Source organism: Lepidochelys kempii, chromosome 3 (genome assembly GCF_965140285.1).
Source record: "Lepidochelys kempii isolate rLepKem1 chromosome 3, rLepKem1.hap1, whole genome shotgun sequence".
Classification (NCBI taxonomy): domain Eukaryota; kingdom Metazoa; phylum Chordata; order Testudines; family Cheloniidae; genus Lepidochelys; species Lepidochelys kempii.
Window position 1 is genome coordinate 197,908,980 of NC_136382.1, and position 22,992 is coordinate 197,931,971.

The following is a 22,992-nucleotide window of genomic DNA, read 5'->3' on the forward strand; positions in this document are numbered from 1 at the left end:
GCTTTCCATCTTTAAAAATAATTAGAAATCAAGTTAAATAAAATATAAATGAAGGAATGAGGTCACTGTATTGGGTACCTCATCTTGATCGGATAAAGCATAGCTTTTGGTGGCACTGACTAAAGGCTACTTAGTTGTCATTGTAATTGAAAACTAGAGAATAGTGAGAAGTTATGACACCTAGTTAAGACAAAGTAAAATGATATAAAAGTTGGGAACTGATATGTATGGTAAAGGCAAACAGTAATTCTTTGATAAGGTTTAACATCCTCTTACATACGTTTTTTGTCTTAAGAGTAAACAGACATGGTATTTAATACTTGGTAATTTACTATAAGACTAAAATCAAAGACTAAGCTCATGTTGAAAACACCCTAATGAAAGATTCTTACAAAAAACGAATGTATCCCCTCACCAGCCAGTCAACTTTCACAGAATCATAGAATTATAGAACTGGAAGGGACCTAGCTCAGTCCCCTGCACTCATGGCATGACTGAGTTATCTAAACCATCCCTGACAGGTGTTTGTCTAACCTGCTATTAAAAATCTCCAATGATGGAGATTCCACAGCCTCCCTAGACAATGTATTCCAGTACTTAACTCCCCTGACAGGAAGATTTTCCTAATGTCCAACCTAAACTGCCTATGACGGGTCTTCCCGGGGTGCAACCTGGAACTGGGGTACTGCTGGGCCCTCTGTCCCTCCAACCTGGGCTTCCTTTCACATTGTGATGCTGTTGCTAAGCCACAAACCTCTGTCAGTTACTGTACTTACACAGACATGCACAGTCAGGGACACACCCAGCTGAGCTTCATGAATGTTTCTCTCAGTTCACTCATGAACTAACAGTAGAGAGGCTCCAGCCGATTCCCCCAGCTCTGCAGCCTAGGACCCCAGGGCTGTACTGTCTTGCCCTGGTCAGATGCCTGACCAGTATAAGTTTATGACCCAGTCTGCCCCTCCCTCAATGTGGAGAGGATATGCGCCAGTTTTTGTTCCTGAGCAGATTTTCCAAGCACTTTAACCAAAATGCACTGTTTTTAGATAAAATATACAACAGATTTATTAACCACAGAAAGATAGATTTTAAATGATTATAAGTAATAAGCGTATAGATGTAAGCTGATTACATACAAAATAAAAGTAAAATTGCAAACTGAGTTCTATAAATTAGACAGGATTTGAATCAAGCAGTGTCTCACCTGGTAGATGGTATAGTTCCTTATAACACAGGCTGGGATTCTTCTTTCCAGCCTGGGACCACTTCCCCCATTCCCAATATTTGTCCTCCAGATGTGCTTCCAGGTGTTGAGTTGTGGGGGAAGTAAGGCCAAGTGATGATGTCACTTCCCCCCTTTTATAGCTTCTTCCAGCTTACTAGAAAGAGCCTTTGCTATGACGTGGGTCAAGCAGTCTCCAATCTACGTGTGCTACCTCTGAGAAGTTCCCATTGTATACAGTTCCTAGGACAGTTGTCGTGAGTGTGGACTCCCTTTCATGGGCCATCAGCAGCATCTGGCTGCTCCATTGTTGTACCTGACAGGCTGGTTGTGGGTGTTCCCAACCTTAAAACATATTTCTGTAACACACACACAGCAAAACTTCATAACTGCCCATACAATGGTAGCACATACAATCCAACAGGATATTAATGCTTAACAAGTCAAGACTTTTAAATTGATACCTCAACGAGGCATACTTTGTTCAAAACATATCATAATTATATGACATGTGAATATGGGGGTTCCAGGGTATCATTTTGAGCCACAGCATGGCACATCATCCTTGCTGCAATTTAAGCCCATTGCTTCTTGTCCTAACCTCAGACGTTAAGGAGAACATTTTTTCTCCCTCCTCCTTATAACAACCTTTTATGTACTTGAAAACTGTTATCGTGTCCCCTCTTAGTCTTCTATTTTCCAGACTAAACAAACTCAATTTTTTCAGTTTTCCTTCATAAGTCATGTTTTCTAGACCTTTAATAATTTTTGTTGCTCTTCTCTGGACTTTCTCCAATTTGTCCACCTCTTTCCTGAAATGTGGCACCCAGAACTGGACACAATACTCCAGTTGAGGCCTAATCAGCACGGAGTAGAGCAGAGGAATTACTTCTCGTGTCTTGCTTACAACACTCCTGCTAATACATCCCAGAATGGTGTTTGCTTTTTTTGCAACAGTGTTACACTGTTCTCATATTCAGCTTGTGATCCACTGTGAGCCCCAGATCCCTTTCCGCAGTACTCCTTCCTAGGCTGTCTTTTTCCATTTTGTATGTGTACAACTCATTGTTCCTTCCTCAGTGGAGTACTTTGCATTTGTCCTTATTGTATTTCATCCTGTTTACTTTAGGCCATTTCTCCAGTTTGTCCAGATCAGTCTGAATTTGAATCTTCTCCTCCAAAGCACTTGCAACCCTTCCCAGCTTGGTATCATCCTCAAACTTTGCAAGTGTATGCTCTATGCCATTCTGTTAACTATAGAAAGATAGATTGTATGTGATTATAAGTGGTAGGCATAAAGGTCAGAGATAGTTACCTTAAGAAATAAAAATAAAAACACACACTCTAAATCTTAAGCATTTAGTCTAAGCGAAAGTTGACTCAAGCAGCGTTTCTCACCCTGGCAGATGGTACAAGCAGGTCATAAGTCCTCAGTACATGAATTGGGACTGCCTTCCAGTCTGAAATCAAACTTTCCTAGTTCAAAGCCTTTGTCTTCCAGACGTGCTTCCAGGTGTTGAGATGGGGGGAGAGAGGCCAAGTGATGGTGTCAATGTCTCTCTTTTTTATACTTTCTTCTAGCTTGCTGGAAAGATCTTGGCTGTGACGTGAGTTAGTCTTCCCCCATGGTGTATGTGCCTTCTCCGAGAAGTCTCTGAGATAGCAGATTGCGCGCTGATGAGCCATTAACGCCATCTGGCTATTGATGGCTACTCCTTTGTTGTAACTGAAAGGCTGATTGTGGGTGTTCCCAAACTCACAACATATTTAAGTAACACATATAACAATACTTCATAACTTCCCATACAATGATACAAGGATATTAATGTTCAGCAGATCAAGTTTTTTAAAATAATACCTCATAAGGTATACTTTGTACAAAACATATAATAATATCACAGAGGTGAATATGGGGGTTCCAGGGTGCTACTTTCAGGTACAGAGTGTCACAATGATGTCATCAATATACCTTTTAATATTCATCTGTTGGCTGGGACTATATCTCAGCACTTGGATGAAGTATGGAAGATGTCAAACATAGAGAATTCAGCTAAGGAAACTTTTGCCTTTCCAAAAAGTGAGAAATGTTTCACAGTATCTAGGGCTTCAGAGTAACAGCCGTGTTAGTCTGTATTCGCAAAAAGAAGAAAAGGAGTACTTGTGGCACCTTAGAGACTAACCAATTTATTTGAGCATAAGCTTTCGTGAGCTACAGCTCACTTCATCGGATGCCTGAATCTAGTATCTAGGGCCTGAATTAAATCCCATTGAAGTCAACGCATCAGGCCCATATTGTATGGAAGAAGGGCACTACTGCATTTAAAATAGCCACAGTTATCGTTGTTGTCTGGAGATAAAAGGAAAGCTTTAAAACATGGCTATATAATGGCTGTTTCTTGAGACAGTCTTGAAAATTTGTTTTTTGAAACCCAAAGTAATTATCCTATCCTCCTTTTTCACACACTTTATATTGCTGCTTTCTTAGATAATAATTCACACTGAATAGGTCAGATAAACATTTACCCATAACCAAACTGATGAGCTCTTCTCTGTTGTTTTTTTCAAATCATTATTTCAAAGAATGAGTTTGTTTTCATCCTCTTCTCTGGAAGAACTTACTTTGATACCAGTTTATGAAGTCTACCTTATGTGTATGTGCAATTTAGCAGGTTTGATGTTGCTTTATAGTTTTTCTGCTAAGAACTAAATACTGATGTGTTTTTACATCCCCTAGCCATCTTTTGTACATGGGTAATTCAGTTGCTTTCTGCACATTCAGTAGCTACTTACAGTCTACTTGTTTTAGTAACACGGATGTTTTATTTTTCAATTAAGCAACCTGGCAGTGTGTGTCAATATATATACAGATTAAGATGGAAGTCAGCTAAGCTCAGGTTTATGAAGCCTATATAGTTGCCTACAACTTTTATATCTCTGCCTAGAATTCTGATTTTGTAAATGATTCTCAAATGTACTGAATCTTTATTAGACTATTTATGTCAAGTTGAGGCCCAAATTGCTCAGATTCTCTGAACAGGCTAATTAATGTAAACAGTTTTGCATCATATTTGGAGGTGGTTGCTATAATTAAATGTCTAATAGCCTGTCTGGGGTAGAGGTAATGTCCTTCTGGTTGCTTGGCAGTTACAGAGCATACTAAAAGCAATAACTTTTCAATAAGAAATAATTTTAACAGTTCCCAAAAGTGTGCAAGGCACGTTACAGAACAAATGGAAAAGCTTGGTCCCTACCTTGGGGATAGTATCGACTAGTTGTATATATTAAGTATTTACCTTGACAACTATAACGTGTAGTTAGCTACAAATAAGAGTTGCAGAAAAAATAGCAGGATGTGATTCTTGCCCTGAAGAGCTTGCAAGTGAGGAAAATAAATCATAGGAAAGGGATTGGTTGAAGAAGCAAAACAAGATAACAGTTTCAAGATAACATTGTTAACCAAGGAGAGATTTAGGACCACAGGTTCCCTTAAATCACTTGTGTACTTTTTGAAACTCTCTCCATTAGTTTAGTAATATGAAGGTTTTGATGGTTCAGTGATGATACTGGCCCTGATTCGCTTTGCACTATCACCACTTTAAACCACGTTGACAATGTAAAGGGGTCTTTTTACTCCTCCTCCCTCTCTGAGACCATTTAACACAGAGGTGGGCTATAAAGGTGGGCTGAGTAAAAATATCAGGCCCACTGTGTTGATTGGGGTACACGTAGTACAGTGATGAGCCATATATGTGCCTAGACATTGTGACAAAGTTCCTCCTCTACCTTGGTGGGTCTTGCACTTATTGGCAGATTTTCTCGCCTTGGAGCTTCACGGCAGCCCTCAGCTTGGCCATTTTTCTGAACCCACAGTCCAGTTCAACGACTCCTGTGTCTGACCAGGAGTTGGGAGGATTTGGGGGGAACCCGGGCCCGCCCTCTACTCTGGGTTCCAGCCCAGGGCCCTGTGGAATGCAGCTGTCTAGAGTGTCTCCTGGAACAGCTGTGCTACAGCTACAACTCCCTGGGCTACTTCCCCATGGCCTCCTCCCAACACCTTCTTTATTCTCACCATAGGACCTTCCTCCTGGTGTCTGATGATGCTTGTACACCTCAGTCCTCCAACAGTCCGCATTGTCACTCTCAGCTGCTAGTGCCTCTTGCTCCCAGCTCCTCACACACGCACCACAAACTGAAGTGAGCTCCTTTTTAAACCCAGGTGCCCTGATTAGCCTGCCTTAATTGATTCTAGCAGCTTCTTGATTAGCTGCAGGTGTTCTAATCAGCCCGTCAGTCTTAATTGTCTCCAGAAGGTTCCTGATTGTTCTGGAACCTTCCCTGTTAGGAAACGGAACGTCTTTTGCTTGCTCCTCAGCTATCTGCTTTCTATTCTTTCCTAAAGCCCCCTGGCCCGGATTTTTCTTACTTTTTGCACCTGCCTTAGTCCCCCCCCGACCGGGCCAGACGCTTTTTTGTTTTTTCTTTTCATTTTTTGTGGTTTTTTCCGTCTACGTCCTTCGCCAGCCACCCCCCCCCCCCCCACGCCTGCTTTCGGGCGCAGCTATTTGCCTCAGCTGAGCCCCCGGAGGAGGGGGGGGAAGATTGCCGATTTTGCTGTCCGGAGGGGGGAGTGGAAACCCCCAGACCCAGCCGTTTCGCCAGTAGCTCGGACCTTATAGCATTCTTAACATACCGGAGGACTTGGAACACAGCCAACACAGCCGGAGACGGAGATTCCATCGGACAGAAGAAATAATATAAATCATCGTGACGAAGGCCGTAAGACTGAGTAACTTTCTGAATTATACTCTCGTAGGGGGGAGTTTGACTGTGATTACTTGCCTTTGTGGCGGCACAGGGGGTGTGGCGTGGAGACCCCCACCCCCGATCCATCGGTGCCCCTACCCCCCCCATCGTTATTACAACTGTCACGGCCCCCCCGCAGTCTGTCCCTGCTGGCAATCTGCCATCTCCCTTCGGATCCAGCTGTTTGCTTTGCACTTTGCCTTCTGGACCGGACCTAACAACCGACCAACCGAGACTCTTTGGACAAACGTGTGTGGGTCTGCACCCCCCCCCGGATTGCTTATCCTACAATTTGCCCCTTTTACTGGACCCCGATTTTGTTCCCTCCTTCCTCCCAGCCCCCCTCCCTCGGCATTTTTTCCCTTCCCGTCCGCAGCCAGCGGAGGGAGGGGCTATTCTGCCTTCTCCCCTCCCCCCTTCTCCTTCCGGTGTCTCCCTGTCTCTCCCTGCTCACAATGGCGGGGAACGAGAGGGGCGAGACTGCTTTATTAAAATTAGTTGTCCCTTCCCCACCACCACCCCTGCCCAACCCCCAAGGTCCCCCCCCTACTACTATTGTTAAGGTACTTGCCACCCCCCCTGCTGGGGCACCGGTAGCAGGAGGCACCAGGGTGATTGCTGCTGCTGCTGCTGCACCCACCACCCCCCCAGATTCTAGGAAACCCCCCCCGGTTCGCAAGAAGGGCCAGGGCGGGTGGAAGGGAAAGGGCCCCGCTAAAACCACTGAGCCCTTCATGGCAGGGGCTGCCCCCACCGCTGCGGCCTCGTCATCAACCGTGGCGCCCCTCCCAGCGTTTCCCTCCACCAGCTCTGCGATTGTCCCTCCCCCGGCCCCCAGGACGTATGCCCGGGCGGCAGCGGGCTTCCCGCTGCCTGCCGCCTCGTCATCTCGCCCCCCCTCTGCCTCCGCCACCATCACCAGCGGCCGAGGCCCTTTCCCCGCCTTGACCAGGAAGCACGGCGTCCGTTGCCTCCTGGTGCCCGCCTCGCCCCGCGTGGAGACATACGTGCAGGCGTTGGCGAAGGTGGTAGGACCCACGGCTATTGTGGCGGCCTCCAAGATGTATGGGAAGGTCGTTTTCTTCTTAGCCTCGGAGGATGCCGCCCAGGAGGCGGTGGAGAGGGGCCTGACGGTAGGGGGGGTGTTTATCCCCCTAGAACCGTTAGAAGACCTGGGCGTTCGCCTCGTCCTTACCTCCGTTCCTCCCTTCTTACCCAATGCTGCCCTGTTACCCGCTCTTTCCACCCTGGGGAAACTTGTTTCTGTCATCAGCCCTCTCCCGTTGGGCTGCAAGGACCCCACCCTCCGTCACATTTTTTCGTTCCGCCGGCAAGTGCAGCTTCTGCCACCGGCAGGGGCGCGTGACGGAGAGGCGCTTGAGGGGTCCTTTCTAGTCCCCTACGAGGGAGCCTGCTATCGGGTCTTTTATTCTACCGGAGAGGCCCGGTGCTACCTCTGCCGCTCAGCGGGGCACGTCCGCAGAGACTGCCCTTTGGCTGGGGGGGGAGGGGCACCCGAAACCCCCGAGACCCGGCAGGACATCGGCCCCGTCGCTGCCGACGCCCCTGGCTGCCCAGTACCAGAAACCAACCCTCCTCCTACTCGACCCATCGCTGCTCCCGTCCGGGCCCAAGAGATACCTTCCCTATAATGCCCGGGCGAGCAAGGGGTTTCTACCCTTGCTAGTACCACCCCAATAGAGCCCATGGAGGAGGGTGTGGCAAGGATATTATCGGGTATAGGAGAGGGCCCTCCCCAAGGAGAGGCCCCCGCCCCTCCTGTTGCCCCACCGCTACCTCCCCGAACCCCTAAACCATCGCCTCCGCCCCCCGACACGACCCCTGCTAACCAACCCCCAGATGATGCTATGGAGGGCTGGACCCTAGTCCAGGGGAAGCGAGGCAAGCGGAAGGCTCGAGCTCCGCTGCATCCACCCGACGCGGAAGCCCCCCGGAAGACCAGGAAAGGAGGCACTGCTATCGAGCCTCCCGCCACGGCCGCGAGCGAGATCCATCCGCCGGTGTCGGGAGGGGAAGATGGACTGGCATTGGAGGGCAGAATCCCCCCTCCACGGGAAACCCTCCCCTCCGAGACTCCTGAGGACACCCCTTCTGCCTGGATGCTACCCGAACCCCCCGCGGACCCCGAGGCGGCCGTTGAGGCGGGCCCTGGAGGAGAAGCCCCCGGGGTGGCAGGAGCTGGCCTCTCCTCCGTGTGTGCGGAGATTGAGGCCCTGGATTTGACCCCGGTCACCCAGGGAGGGGATGATTTGCTGCCGGCTGGCCTCGAGCTGGGCAGCCTTACCCCAGCCTCCCTTTCCCCATGCTCCCTCCCCCTTTTTGCCTTTCCGGGTGAGCACCCTGCAGAAGGCGGTCCACCACCTGATGCCGTGACCGCTAAAACCACCATGGAGCCAGCACCTAGCATTCTTGGGAGCCCCTCCCCTTCCCCCTTAACCCTTGACTCTGCTCAGGAGGCACTTTCCTTTAGCTGCTCGCCTCCTGCACCCCAGAGCCTTACCCCTGCCCCTGCCCCCACCCCTGCCCCTGCCCAAGGTCCCTCCTCCTGCAATGTTAATGCCGCCCCTGGGGTTATTTCCTTTCCGCCTTTTGCAGACTCCCCCCAGGGAGCAGTCTTTGCACTTTCTAGTCGCGACCCGTTAGGAGTGGCAATTTTTCCCCTGCCATCCCCCTCCACCCCAAGGCGTGAAGTGAATTTAATAACCCCAGCCTGTCAGACGCCCCGTCGGTGGTCCGCACCCTGTCTACCTGCCTTAGCGGACCACGAGGCTGTATTAAGAGGCCCATCAGGGAATACCTTGGGAATTGTAACCCCACCCCCCCATGAGCTGCGGCATGCGCTACGGAAGTTCCTAGAGCACTCCCGTGGCGCCCGCGATAGGGCACAGCTGGCTCTTCGGCTATGGGGGGACTTTGATCAACTCCTCCAGGCCACAAAGGCCCTTATAAAGGAGGGCAGGGGGCAAGGAAAGCGCGGTGCTGCGGCCTACGAGCGAGCCCGCAGCTTCCGCAGCGATCTACTCACCTACGGGATGGGTCATGGGTTGCTGTGCAACCCGCCGGGGGCCCTGAACCCCCCCGCCAATACGAGACCCCCACCCCCCCAGCCCTCCGTATGACGCCTCTTATTATTGCGACCCTGAATACCAGGGGCTGTAGGATGGCTCTCCGCAGGTCCCAGGTGCTCTCTTACCTTCGGGAGGGGAGGTACTCTGTAGTTTTCCTGCAGGAGACCCATACAGACCCGGCCGCCGAGGATAGGTGGCGGCTGGAGTGGGGGGACGGGGTATACTTTAGCCACTTTGCGACCTGGCAGGCTGGAGTGGCAACCCTGTTCTCCCCCAACCTACGGCCTGAGGTGCTAGGGGTCAATGAGGCCGTGCCGGGCCACGTGCTGCACCTTCGAGTCCGTATGGAGGGGCTCGTGGTTAATCTTGTTAACATCTATGCCCCGCAAATGAGCTCCAGGCGGCCACAATTTTATCAGCAGGTGTCCGACTTTCTCGGCACCCTGGATTCGCATGAGTGCCTGGTCCTGGGAGGGGACTTTAACACCACCCTCGAGGAACGGGACTGCTCAGGGGCCGAACCGAGTCCGGCCGCTGCGAATATTCTTCAAGGGATAGTCGACCATCACTCCCTAGTGGACGTCTGGCGCGACCATCACCCAGATGACACCTCCACGTTCACCTTTGTCCGGGTGGAGGCCCATCGGTCACACCACTCTCGGTTGGACCGTATTTACTTATCCCGTTTCCATCTTTCACAGGCCCACTCCTCCGCCATTCGGCCGGCCCCATTCTCCGATCATCATTTAGTCACTGTAACGGTTTCCCTCCGTGCAGAGAGACCGGGGCCGGCCTATTGGCACTTTAATAACAGCCTGTTGGAGGACGAGAGCTTTGTGATGTCCTTCCGGGAGTTTTGGCTGGCCTGGCGAGAGCAGTGGCGTGCCTTTCCCTCGGTGCGGCGATGGTGGGATCTCGGGAAGGTGCGCGCCAAGCTCTTCTGCCGTGACTACACTCGGGGCACCAGCCGACGGCGAAATGCGGCGATAGAGCAGCTGGAACGGGAGGTCTTAGAGATGGAGAGGCGCCTGGCCGCCGATCCCGAGGACCCGTCCCTCTGCGGAGCGTGCCGGGAGAAGCGGGAGGAGCTCCGGGCCCTTGAGGACCACCGGGCCCGAGGTGCCTTCGTTCGATCCCGCATCCGCCTCCTTCGGGAGATGGACCGCGGCTCCCGCTTCTTCTATGCCCTGGAGAAAACGAGGGGGGCCAAGAAACACGTCACCTGCCTCCTTGCGGAAGACGGCACCCCCCTCACGGGTCCGGAGGAGATGTGTGGGAGGGCCCGTGACTTCTACACAAGCCTTTTCTCCCCGGACCCGACCGATCCTGACGCTTGCGAGGTGCTCTGGGAGGAACTCCCCACGGTCAGCGTGGGCGACCGAGACCGACTAGAGCTGCCTCTCACCCTGGCCGAGTTCTCGGAAGCCCTCCGTCGCATGCCCACCAATAAATCTCCGGGCATGGACGGGCTGACCGTGGAGTTTTACCGCGCGTTCTGGGACATTCTCGGCCCAGACCTAGTCACCGTCTGGGCTGAGTCCTTGCAGAGCGGGGTCCTCCCTCTGTCATGCAGGCGTGCGGTGCTCGCTTTGCTGCCAAAGAGGGGGGACCTCCGCGATCTACGAAACTGGCGTCCCGTCTCACTCCTTAGCACGGATTACAAAATCGTAGCGAAAGCAATCTCGCTGCGGCTAGGGTCCGTGATGGCGGACGTGGTCCACCCAGACCAGACCTATACTATCCCGGGTCGCAGCATTTTCGACAACCTCTTTCTAGTCCGAGACCTTTTGGAACTCGGGCGGAGAGATGGTCTATCGTTCGCCCTCCTGTCTCTTGATCAGGAGAAGGCGTTCAATAGAGTAGATCATGGGTACCTCCTGAGCACTTTGCAGGCGTTTGGATTTGGACCTCAGTTTGTGAGTTTTCTCCGGGTGCTGTACGCCTCCGCGGAGTGTTTGGTTAGGCTCAACTGGACCCTGACTGAACCGGTCAGCTTCGGGCGAGGAGTGCGGCAGGGGTGCCCCCTCTCGGGCCAGTTGTATGCTCTGGCGATCGAGCCTTTCTTCTGTCTCCTCCGCAGGAGGATGACAGGGTTGGTGCTGCGGGAGCCGGAGCTGCGGCTGGTCCTGTCGGCGTACGCCGATGACGTACTCCTCGTGGTCCAGGACCCGGGCGACTTGGCGCGAGTGGAGGCATGCCAAGCCATCTATTCGGCAGCCTCCTCCGCCCGAGTCAACTGGGTCAAGAGCTCTGGCTTGGCGGTGGGGGACTGGCGGCAGGTGAGCTCCCTCCCACCCGCACTTCAGACCATCCGGTGGAGTGCGGGTCCACTGCTCTATCTCGGCGTTTACCTTTCCGCCACGCATCCTTCCCCGCCGGAGAACTGGCAAAATTTAGAGGGCGGGGTGATAGAGCGGATCCGGAGATGGACGAGGCTTCTCCGATGTCTCTCCCTCCGAGGGAGAGCACTGGTGCTTAACCAACTAGTCCTGTCCACGCTCTGGTACCGGCTCAACACCCTGGCCCCGGCCCCGGGTTTCCTGACCCACCTCCGGAGATTGATTCTAGAGTTCTTCTGGTCGGGAATGCCCTGGGCCCCTGTTGGAGTTCTTCATCTACCCCTGAAGGAAGGAGGGCAGGGCCTGAAGTGTCTGTACACTCAGGTCCGCGTCTTCCGCCTCCAGGCCCTGCAGAGGCTCTTTTATAGTGCAAGTAGTTCGGCGTGGAGCATACTGGCGCACGCCTTCCTGCGCCGTTTCCAAGGGCTTCGATATGACCGGCAGCTCTTTTATCTTTCTCCGAGGGGTTTTCCGCGAGACCTCTCCGGGCTGCCGGTCTTCTACCAGGACCTCCTCCGGACCTGGAAATTGTTTCTAACAACCAGGTCCGTGGCGGCCACCGTGGGGGCAGATCTCCTCACGGAGCCCCTGCTACACAACCCCCAGCTCCGTGTGCAGGTGGCGGAGTCCCGCTCGGTGCGCCAGAGGTTGGTCCTGGCGGAAGTCACGAGGGTCGGAGACCTCCTGGACTACGACCGGAGAGACTGGCTGGATCCCCTGATGCTCGCTCGGCGCATGGGGCTCTCCAGCCTCCGAACCCCCCGGCGCGTACTTCAGGAGGTGAAGGCCGCCTTGACCCCCGCTGCTCGGGCTTATGTTCGCCGAGCCTTGTGCGAGGGCGCACCCCGCCCATCCCTTACCCCAGGCCCGCCGGACCTTTCCATCGGGCCCCCACCCCATAGATCCCAACACACCCCTCACCCTTTCACTGCAAGCCGGCTGCACGAACTGCAGCCGGTTAGCTTTCAAATTGCTTCACGGAAATATTTATATACACTTACGCTTCACACCCTTCACGCCCACACCCTGGTGTCCCGCCCCGATACAAAGTGGCGGGATCTCCTGCCACCTTTGGAGGGTGAGCAACCTCGGTGGGCCAGCCTGTATTCCACCCTGGTCCCAAGGCCCGTCGGGGACATCAGTTGGCGGCTCCTTCACGGAGCTGTGAGCACGGGCGTGTTTTTGACACGGTTTACCCCCATTCCGGACACTTGTCCTTTTTGTAATGTGAGGGAAACCCTGGTGCACGTGTATTTAGAGTGTGCCAGATTGCAACCCCTTTTCCGGCTCCTCACAAATATTTTATTACGCTTCTGGCTTCATTTTTCCCCCCACCTTTTTATCTATACACTTCCCATTCGTGGCCCCACAAAGTCGCGGGATCTTCTGGTCAGCCTCCTCCTAGCTTTGGCTAAAACAGCCATTTACAAAACCAGAGAGAGGAGGTTGGCCCATGAAACGTCCTGCGATTGTGGGGCCGTTTTCCGATCCTCAGTACACTCACGTATCCGAGCGGAGTTCCTCTGGGCGGCGTCCACCGACTCCCTTGAAGCCTTCGAGGAGCGGTGGGCGCTGTCTGGGGTTCTCTGCTCGGTGACCCCGTCCGGTTCCCTCCGTCTGACCCTTTGATTGAGGGGAAGAGCGAGAGACGCCAGCCCCAGCCATTGCCGCTGTGGATACCATCATTCCTGTCATCTAGGAGGGGTCCTATAATACATGGGTGTCTACCCCCCCCCTCCCTAAACCGCCCACCCCGCAGCCGTGCCCATCTTACCGGGCACTCTCAGGAGAGGGAGGATCGGTGACACTGGGCGCGGCACTGGGTAACTCGAGGGGGTGGAAGACCACGAGTGTCGAGGAAGCCCCCCCGCTCTAGGCCACCAGGTAACTCAGGAGGGTGGAAGACCACGAGTGTCGAGGAAGCCCCCCCGCTCTGGGCCCAGGCTAGCCTGAACACTTCTCCCTCCTGAAAGCTGCTGTGTTATACCTTCTGATTGCGTTGTTTTGTTGCATAGTTGTTTTGTTTCCTTTGGTAATTCTGTAAGCGTTACCAATAAACTTTTTTTGTTTCAAAAAAAAAAAAAAACAAAAAACCTTCCCTGTTCCCTTACCCAGGGAAAAGGGACCTCCTTCACTTGCTGCTCAGCTATCTGCTTTCTATTCTCTCCTAAAGCCCCCTGGCCTGGGCTTTTCTTACTTTTTGACCCTGCTTCAGTTCGCCCCCCCCGACCGGGCCAGACGCTTTTTCTTCGTTTTTTTTTTTTTTTGCTGTTTTTCTTTGCTGCCGTTTGAGTGCTGGTCGGCTGCCAGCTTGCTGCCAGCCCACCATGCCTGCCCTCAGACGCTGCTACTGCTCCAGCTGAAACCCCCGGAGGAGGGGGGAGGACTGTCAACCCACTCCCCGAAGGAGGGGAGTGGAAGCCCCCAGACCCAACCGTTTTGCTGTATGTTCATAGACCCGTACCCAGCTGAGAGGAATCTTCTTATCTCTCCGACATTCCTGGCCTGCTGGAAGCCTTGCTGTTTAAAGCTACAAAGCCAGAAGAGAAGATAGCCGACAGAAAAAACCGCCCAGGGAAGCTACAAATCATCGTGGAGGGGGCCGTAAGACTGAGTAATTTTTGAACTGTACTCTCGTGTGGGAGGAGTTTGACTGTGTCTTAACTGCGTTTGTAGGGGCACAGGAGGTGTGGCACGGAGCTGCGCCCCGATCCATTGGTGCCCCTCCCAACACTACTACAACCGTTACGGCCCCCCCGCCGTCCGTCCCTGCTGGCAACTTGCCATCTGCCTCTGGATTCAGCTGCTTGCTCTGAATTCTGCCATCCGGACCAGACACAACAGCCGACGAAACGAGACTCCTTGGGCAAACGCGCGTGGGTCCACGTTCCCCCCCCACACCCCCCAGACTGCCCACCCCACAGTTTGCCCCTACTACCTAACCCCAACTCCTGTTTCCTCCCCTGTCCAGTCTGACCCATTTGGCCTCCCCCGCCTGCAGCCCAACAGGGAGAAGTGGTTAATCTGCTTCCCCCTCCTCCTCCTGGTGTTTCCCCATCTCTCCGTGCTCACGATGGCGGGGAATGAGAGGGGTGAGGCCCCTCTAACAACCTCAGCTGCCCCTCCCCCACCTACCCCCCTGCCCAACCCCCAAGCCTCCCCCCCACCACTGCTGCCAAAACACCTGCCACTGCCCCTGCAGGGGCATCGGCAGCAGGAGGCACCGGGGCGATTACTGACGCTGCTACACCCACCGCCCCCCAGATTCTAGGAGAGCCCCCCAAGTTGGCCGGAAAGGCCATGGTGTGAAGAAGGGAAAGGGCCCCGCTACAACCACCAGGCCCTCCATGGCAGGGGCTACCCCCACCGCTGTGGCCTCGTCATCGACCATGGCGTCTCTCCCCGCTGTTCCCTCCACCAGCTCTGTGAGCGTCCCTCCCCCAGCCCCCAGGGCGTATGCCCGGGCGGTAGCAGGCCCCCCCCCGCCGCCTGCCACCTCGTCATCTCGCCCACCCACCACCTCCGCTACCATCAATAGCAGCTGGGGCCCCTTCCCCACCATGACCAGGAAGCATGGCATCCGTTGCCTCCTGGTACTCGCCTCGCCCCACGTGGAGACACATGTGCAGGCGTTGGCGAGGGTGGTAGGACCCACGGCTATTGTGGCGGCCTCCAAAATGTACAGGAAGGTCGTCTTTTTCTTAGCATCGGAGGCTGCCGCCCAGGAGGCAGTGGAGAAGGGCCTGGCGGTGGGGGGCGGGGTGTTCGTTCCCCTGGAACCGCTAGAGGACCTGGGCATCCGCCTAGTCCTGACCTCCGTCCCTCCTTTTTTACCCAATGCCGCCCTGTTATCCGCTCTCTCCACCCTGGGGAAACCCGTTTCTGTCATCAGCCCTTTCCCGTTGGGCTGCAAGGATCCCACCCTCCGTCAAGACCTTTCATTCCGCCGGCAAGTGCAGCTTCTACCACCGCTGGCGGCGCGACGGAGAGGCGCTCGAGGGGTCCTTCCTAGTCCCCTACCAGGGAGCCTGCTATCAGGTCTACTGTTCCACAGGAGAGGCCCGGTGCTACCTCTACCGATCAGCGGGGCCCCCCATGTTGCCTCGCTGTTACCCCCCTGAGCCTCTGAACCATCGCCTCTGCCCCCCGACACGACCCCTGCTAACCAGCCCCCAGACGATGCTATGGAGGGCTGGACCCTAGTCCAGGGAAAGCGAGGCAAGCGGAAGGCTCGAGCTCCGCTGCACCCATCCGATGCGGAGGCCCCCGGAAGACCAGGAAGGGAGGGACTGACACTGAGCCTTCCGCTGTGCCCACGAGTGAGATCCCTCTGCTGGTGTCGGGAGGGGAAGACAAAATAGCACTGGAAGGTAGGATCTCCCCTCCGAGACCCCTGAGGAAACCCCTTCTGCCTGAATATCACCCGAACGCCAAAGCGACCATTGTAGTGGGTGCCAGAGGGGAGACCCCCGGGGTGGCAGAAGACGACCTCTCCTCCATGTATGAGGAGATCAAGGCCCAAGGTTTGACCCCGGTCACCCAGGGAGAGGATGACCTACTGCCGGCTGGCCTTGATCTAGGCAACCTCACCCCAGTCCCCTTTTCCCCATGCTCCCTCCCCCTAACCGCCTTCCTAGGCGGGCACTCTATAGAAGGTAGTCCATCACCTGATGCCGTGGCTGCCAAATCCACCACAGAGCCTGCCCCTAGCATCACTGGGAGCCCCCTCCCCTTAACCCTTGAATCTGTTCGGGAGGTGCCACCTCTTAGCTGCTTGCCTCCCAGAGCCTCGCCTCTGCCCCTGCCCCCACCCCGTCCCTGCCCAATCCACCTCCTCCTGCAATGCTATTGCCACCCCTGGGGTTATTTCTTTCCCTTTTTTTGCGGATCCCCCGCAAGGAGCAGTCTTTGCATTTTCCTGCCGCGACCCATTAGGAGCTGCAATTTTCCCTCCGCCATCGCCTTCTACCCCAAGGCTTGAGATGGACCTAATAACTTTAGCCTGTCAGACGCCCCGTCGGTGGTCTGCACCCTGCCTGCCCGCCTCAGCGGACCATGGGGCTGCACCAAGAGCCCCACCAGGGAAAAACTGGGAAATCGCAACCCTACCCCTCCATGAGCTGCGAAAAGCATTGCGGGAGTTTTTAGAAGACATCCGTGGCTCCCGCAACAGGGTACAGCTAGCTCTCCAGCTATGGGGGGACTTTGATCAAATCCTCCAGGCCACAAGGGCCCTTATAAAGGAGGGTAGAGGGAAAGGAAGGCACGGTGCCACAGCCTACGGGCGGGCCCGCAGCTTCCGTGATGATTTAGTCACTTATGGGATGGGTCACGGATTGTTGTGCGACCCTCCGGGGGCCGCAAACACCCCTGCCAACAAGGAACCCCTCCCCCCCCAGCCCTCCACATGACACCTCTCATTATCGCAACTTTGAACACCAGGGGCTGTAGGATGGCTCTCCGCAGGTCCCAGGTGCTCTCTTACCTTCGGAAAAGGGGGTATTCTGTGGTTTTCCTGCAGGAGACCCATATGGATCCGACGGCTGAGGACAGCTGGCGGCTGGAGTGGGGGGATGGGATCTGCTTTAGCCACTTCACGATTCGACAAGCTGGAGTGGCGACCCTGTTCTCCCACAACCTACGGCCCGAGGTGCTAGTGGTCACTGAGGCTGTGCTGGGCCACCTGTTGCATCTCAGAGTCCGTATGGAGGGGCTCGTGGTCAACCTCGTTAACATCTATGCCCCGACAACAAGCCCGAAGCGGCCACAATTCTATCAGCGGGTGTCCGACTTCCTCGGCACCCTTGATTCTCACGAGTACCTAGTCCTGGGAGGGGACTTTAACACCACCCTCGAGGAGCAGGACTGCTCAGGGGCCGGGCCGAGCTGAGCCCGGCCGCCGCGAACATTCTCCGAGAAATAGTCGAACATCACTCTCTAGTGGACGTCTGGCGTGACCACCACCCAGATGACACTTCCACATTCACCTTTGTCTGGGTGGAGGCCCATCGGTCACACCACTTTCGGTTCGACCGTATTTATTTATTCCGTTTCCATCTTTCACAAGCCCGCTCCTCCAACATTTGGCCGGCCCCATTTTCCGACCATCATTTAGCCACCATAACAGCCTCCCTCCGTGCAGAGAGGCTGGGGCTGGCCTATTGGCATTTTAACAACAGCCTGTTGGAGGATGAGGGCTTCGTGACGTCCTTCCGGGAGTTTTGGCTGGCCTGGCGAGAGCAGCGGCGCGCCTTTCCCTCAGCACGGCGATGGTGGGATCTAGGGAAGGTGCGCACCAAGCTCTTCTGCCGTGACTACACTCGGGGCGCCAGCCGATGGAGAAATGCAGCGATAGAGCAGTTGGAACGGGAAGTCTTAGAGATGGAGAGGTGTCTGGCCGCCAGCCCTGAGGACCCATTCCTCTGCGGTGCGTGCCGGGAGAATCGGGAGGAGCTCCGGGCCCGAGGTGCCTTTGTTCGATCCCGCATCTGCCTCCTTCGGGAGATGGATTGCGACTCCCGTTTCTTCTACGCCCTGGAGAAAATGAGGGGGGCCAAGAAACACGTCAACTGCCTTCTAGCAGAAGACGGCACCCCCCTCACGGATCCGGTGGAGATGTGTGGGAGGGCCCGTGACTTCTACACAAGCCTTTTCTCCCTGGATCTGACCGATCTTGGCGCTTGCAGGGTGCTCTGGGAGGAACTCCCCACAGTCAGAGTGGGCGACCGAGACCGACTAGAGCTGCCTCTCACCCTGACCGAGTTCTCGGAAGCCCTCCGTCGCATGCCCACCAATAAATCTCCGGGCATGGATGGGCTGACCGTGGAGTTCTACCGTGCGTTCTGGGACATTCTTGGCCCAGACCTAGCTACTGTCTGGGCCGAGTCTTTGCAGGGCGGGGTCCTCCCTCTTTCGTGCAGGCGAGCGGTGCTCGCCTTGTTGCCGAAGAAGGGGGACCTCCGCGATTTACGAAACTGGCTTACTCCTTAGCACGGACTACAAAATCGTAGCAAAAGCAATCTCGCTGCGGCTAGGGTCCGTGATGGCGAACGTGATCCACCCAGACCAGACCTACACTGTCCTGGGCCGCAGCATTTTTGACAACCTATTTCTAGTCCGAGACCTTTTGGAACTTGGGCGTAGAGACAGTCTGTCGTTCGCCCTCCTGTCTCTTGATCAGGAGAAGGCGTTTGATAGAGTGGACCATGGGTACCTCCTGGGCGCTCTGCAGGCGTTTGGATTCGGAACTCAGTTTGTGAGTTTTCTCCGGGTGTTGTACACTTCCGCGGAGTGTCTGGTTAGGCTCAACTGGACACTGACCGAACCGGTCAGCTTCGGGCGAGGAGTACGGCAGTGGTGCCCCCTCTTGGGCCAGCTGTACGCTCTGGCAATCGAGTCCTTCCTCTGTCTCCTCCGAAGGAGGTTGACAGGGTTGGTGCTGTGGGAGCCGGAGCTGCGGCTGGTCTGTCGGCGTACACCAATGACGTGCTCCTCATGGTCCAGGACCCGGGCAACTTGGCGCGGGTGGAGGCTTGCCAGGCCATCTATTCGGCAGCCTCCTCTGCCCGAGTCAACTGGGTCAAGAGCTCTGGCTTGGCGGTGGGGGACTGGCGGCGGGTGAGCTCCCTCCCACCCGCGCTTCAGACCATCCGGTGGAGCGCGGGTCCACTGCTCTACCTAGGCGTTTACCTTTCTGCCACGCACCCTTCTCCGCCGGAGAACTGGCAAGATTTAGAAGGCGGGGTGATAGAGCGGCTCCGGAAATGGATGAGGCTACTCCGATGTCTCTCCCTCCGAGGGAGAGCACTGGTGCTTAACCAACTAGTCCTGTCCACGCTCTGGTACCGGCTCAACACCCTGGTCCCGGCCCCGGGTTTCCTGACCAACCTCCGGACATCAATTCTAGAGTTCTTTTGGTCAGGAATGCGCTGGGCCCCTGTTGGGGTTCTTCATCTACCCCTGAAGGAAGGAGGGTAGGGCCTGAAGTGTCTGCACGCTCAGGTCCGTGTCTTCCGCCTCCAGGCCCTGCAGAGGCTCCTTTATAGTGCAGGTAGTATGACGTGGAGCATATTGGCGCACGCCTTCTTGCGCCGCTTCCAAGGGCTCTGATACGACCGGCAGCTCTTTTATCTCTGTCTGAGAGGTTTTCAGCGAGACCTCTCCGGGCTGCTGGTCTTCTACCAGGACCTCCTCCAGACCTGGAAACTGTTTTCAACGGTCCGTGATGGCCACCGTGAGAGCAGATCTCCTGGCGGAGTCCCGCTCGGTGCGCCAGAGTTTGGTCCTGGTGGAAGTCACGAGAGTCGGAGACCTCCTGGACTACGACCGGGGAGACGGGCTGGATCCCCTGACACTCGCTCGGCGCATGGGGCTCTCCAGACCTCAGACCCCCGGCGCGTACTTCAGGAGGTGAAGGCTGCCTTGACGCCCGCTGCTCGGGCTTATCTCAACCGAGCCCTGTGCGAGGGCGCACCCCGCCCACCCTCTACCCCGGGCCCGCCGGACCTTTCAATTGGGCCCCTACCCCGTAGATCCCAACAAACCCCTTACCCTTTCACTGCGAGCTGGCTGCACGAGCTGCAGCCGGTCAGCTTCCAAACCATGCCAAGGAAATATCTATATACACTCACGCATCACACCCTTCACGCCCACACCCTGGTGTCCCGCCCCGATACAAAGTGGCGGGACCTACTGCCACCTTTGGAGGGTGAGCAGCTCTGGTGGGCCAGCCTGTATTCCACCTTCGTCCCAAAGCCTGTCAGGGACATTAGTTGGCGGCTCCTTCATGGAGCTGTGAGCGTGGGCATATTTTTGATGCGGTTCACCCCCATCCCGGATACTTGCCCTTTTTGCAACGTGAGGGAAACCCTGGCACACGTATATTTAGAGTGTGCCAGGCTGCAGCCCCTTTTCCGACTCCTCACAAATCTTTTATTACGCTTTTGGCTACACTTTTCCCCTCACTTTTTTGTCTACACACTCCCCATCTGTGGCCCCACAAAGTCGCGGGGTCTCCTGGTTAACCTCCTCCTACCCCTAGCTAAAACAGCCATCTATAAAACCAGAGAGGGGAGGCTGGCCAATGAAGCGTCCTGCGACTGTAGGGCCGTTTTCCGATCCTCAGTACGTTCACATATCCGGGTGGAGTTCCTCTGAGCGGCGTCCACCGACTCCCTTGACACCTTCGAGAAGCGGTGGGCGCTGTCCGGGGGTCTTTGCTCGGTGACCCCGTCCGGTTCCCTCCGTCTGACCCTTTGATTGAGGGGGAAGAGCGAGAGGCCCCAGCCCCAGCCGTTGCCGCTGTGGATACCATCATCACTGTCACCTAGGAGAGGTCCTATCACACGTGGGTGTACACCCCCCCACCCCCAAACCGCCCACCCCACAGCCGTGCCCATCTTGTCGGGCACTCTCAGGAGAGGAATAATCGGTGACACTGGGCGTGGCACTAGGTAACTCGAGGGGGTGGAAGACCATGAGTGTCGAGGAAGCCCCACCACTCTGGGCCTAGGCTAGCCTGAACACTTCTCCCTCCTGAAGGCTGCTGTGTTATACCCTGCGTTTGCTTTTGTTTTGTTGCATAGTTTTGCTTGATCCTTTTTGGTGATTCTTTGTAAGTGTTACACAAATAAAATTCTTTTCTGCTTCAAAAAATTACTCTCCTGTAGCCATCTGGCCCGACCCTGTCACAATATGTAAATACTGTTTTTGACTTCTCATGAGCATCATGGAGTAAGAGAACCTTAAGATTAAATTAAGATTGTAAATTCTTCAGGACACTCATGTTGTACTTTGTTTGTGGTTTTCAGAGTACAGCACATAGTAAAATGGATTCCCAGTCCTAAATGGAGGTGTTGGACAGTAATGCATAATAAATTATAAACATACGTGCACCACACACAATGTTTTTGTTTTTTATTGTTTAGTAGATATGGTCATTTGTTTGTTTTTTCAGCAGCTTCAAATGCTGTCTAAATCCCAGTCAGCAATAAAATGTCTTGCATTGTCTATTTTATGACATCTTGCTGCATATGATCTCTGTGTAATGTTGTCTCGTCAGGCTATCAGGATATGAAAGGAGAGGCTCAAATCTGTATTAGCTAGACAAAACTGTTAAATCCAGTTTTCAGTTAAAGTAGTCTAAAAATAAGTGATCACTTTGCAGTGAGCTGTCAGTCCTTTGAAGTTGGATACACCTTTTTTTTCTTAAGTTCTCATACCTTGTTACTGAATTAATTGTAATTCAAAATTCTCTCTCACCTCTCTTGTAAATATATAATTTGGGAAAATAAAGACCGCCAAACAATGGTTACAGCAAGTGAACTTGTGCTAGGGTTGACATGCATACAAAATTGTGTCTCAGTTGGTACAGTATTGTCATTTACCCCTAATGCAATAGGGAGAACACATCACCCTAATGCCTGTTTTATTTTTGAGTTAGTGGGCTCACATCACTCTAAAGTAGCAAAATGTATTACAATTGCAAAGTGATGAATAACTTGCCCAAGTGGATGAATTTAAAGTTTGTTGTTTGCTTTGGGAAGTAATGTGTTTTGCTCATCAAACATTTATGGCCTGAACAAAACACAGGCTGTTTCCTTTTAAATCTAACTGGATCTAGAAAGGTTAATACAGCCAGCGTATCAGAGTCTCCCATCAGCTTTCTCTCAAGATTTTTTGCCACAATGAATAGGTTTGTTATCTTCTGGTCAAAAGGAACTGGTGGCTTCTGGCCATGGTGCTAGAGGTATACCTCTGTTTAAAAGTTAAATAGTACTTCATTTATCACGTCCCCAATCCACTACTTTCCTTCTTCCCCCTTTTTATGTTTCTGTACTGAATTCAGAGTGTATAGAGCAGTGGTGGGAAGCCTGCGGGCTGCATGTGGCTTATCAGGATAATCTGCTTGCGGGCCGTGAGACATTTTGCTGACATTGACCGTCTGCAGGCACGGCCCCCCGCAGCTCCCAGTGGGCGCGGTTCGCCATTCCTGGCCAATGGGAGCTGCGGGAAGCGGCGGCCAGCACGTCCCTGTGGACAGTCAGCTTCTGCAAAATGTCTCGCCGCCCACAGTCAGATTACCCTGATGGGCCGCAGGTTGCCCACCACTGGGGTAGAGCAAACTCAGTACTGTACATTTGAGGATATATGACTGAAAACTGTGAACCTATAAAATAATATTTATCTGCAAAGATCAGAATTTGTATAATTTCCTTTTCATTCACTGTGATTGATCTTTTTCATTTTTATGGGTTTTATTTTAAAATTACAGATTGTTAAAAAAAGAGCGACTTTAGAAACAAAAGTTGTACAAGAAGCAGGGAAGGCTACACAAACCAATCCGTGGGAATAGACAAGCTAATTTAGTCTAAACTACAATACATCTGAAAAGTGCAGATTAGTTAGTTGAATTAAAATTTATTATATAAAAACAATAAATATGCTAGGAAGTGTTTTTATTTATAATACTTGATGCCTTAAGTATTTTCAGAGCAAATATTCAACCACAATCTGAGCAAGTTCTTATGTGCATCAATCA

The 22,992-nt window shown here is 53.8% G+C and overlaps 1 protein-coding gene across 3 annotated transcripts in view; it reads left to right on the forward strand.

Moving 5' to 3' along the window:
• KIF16B (kinesin family member 16B) overlaps positions 1-22,992 on the forward strand; it is a 243,748-nt gene that overhangs the window by 146,149 nt on the left and 74,607 nt on the right. The gene's annotated exons all lie outside the window — the stretch shown is intronic.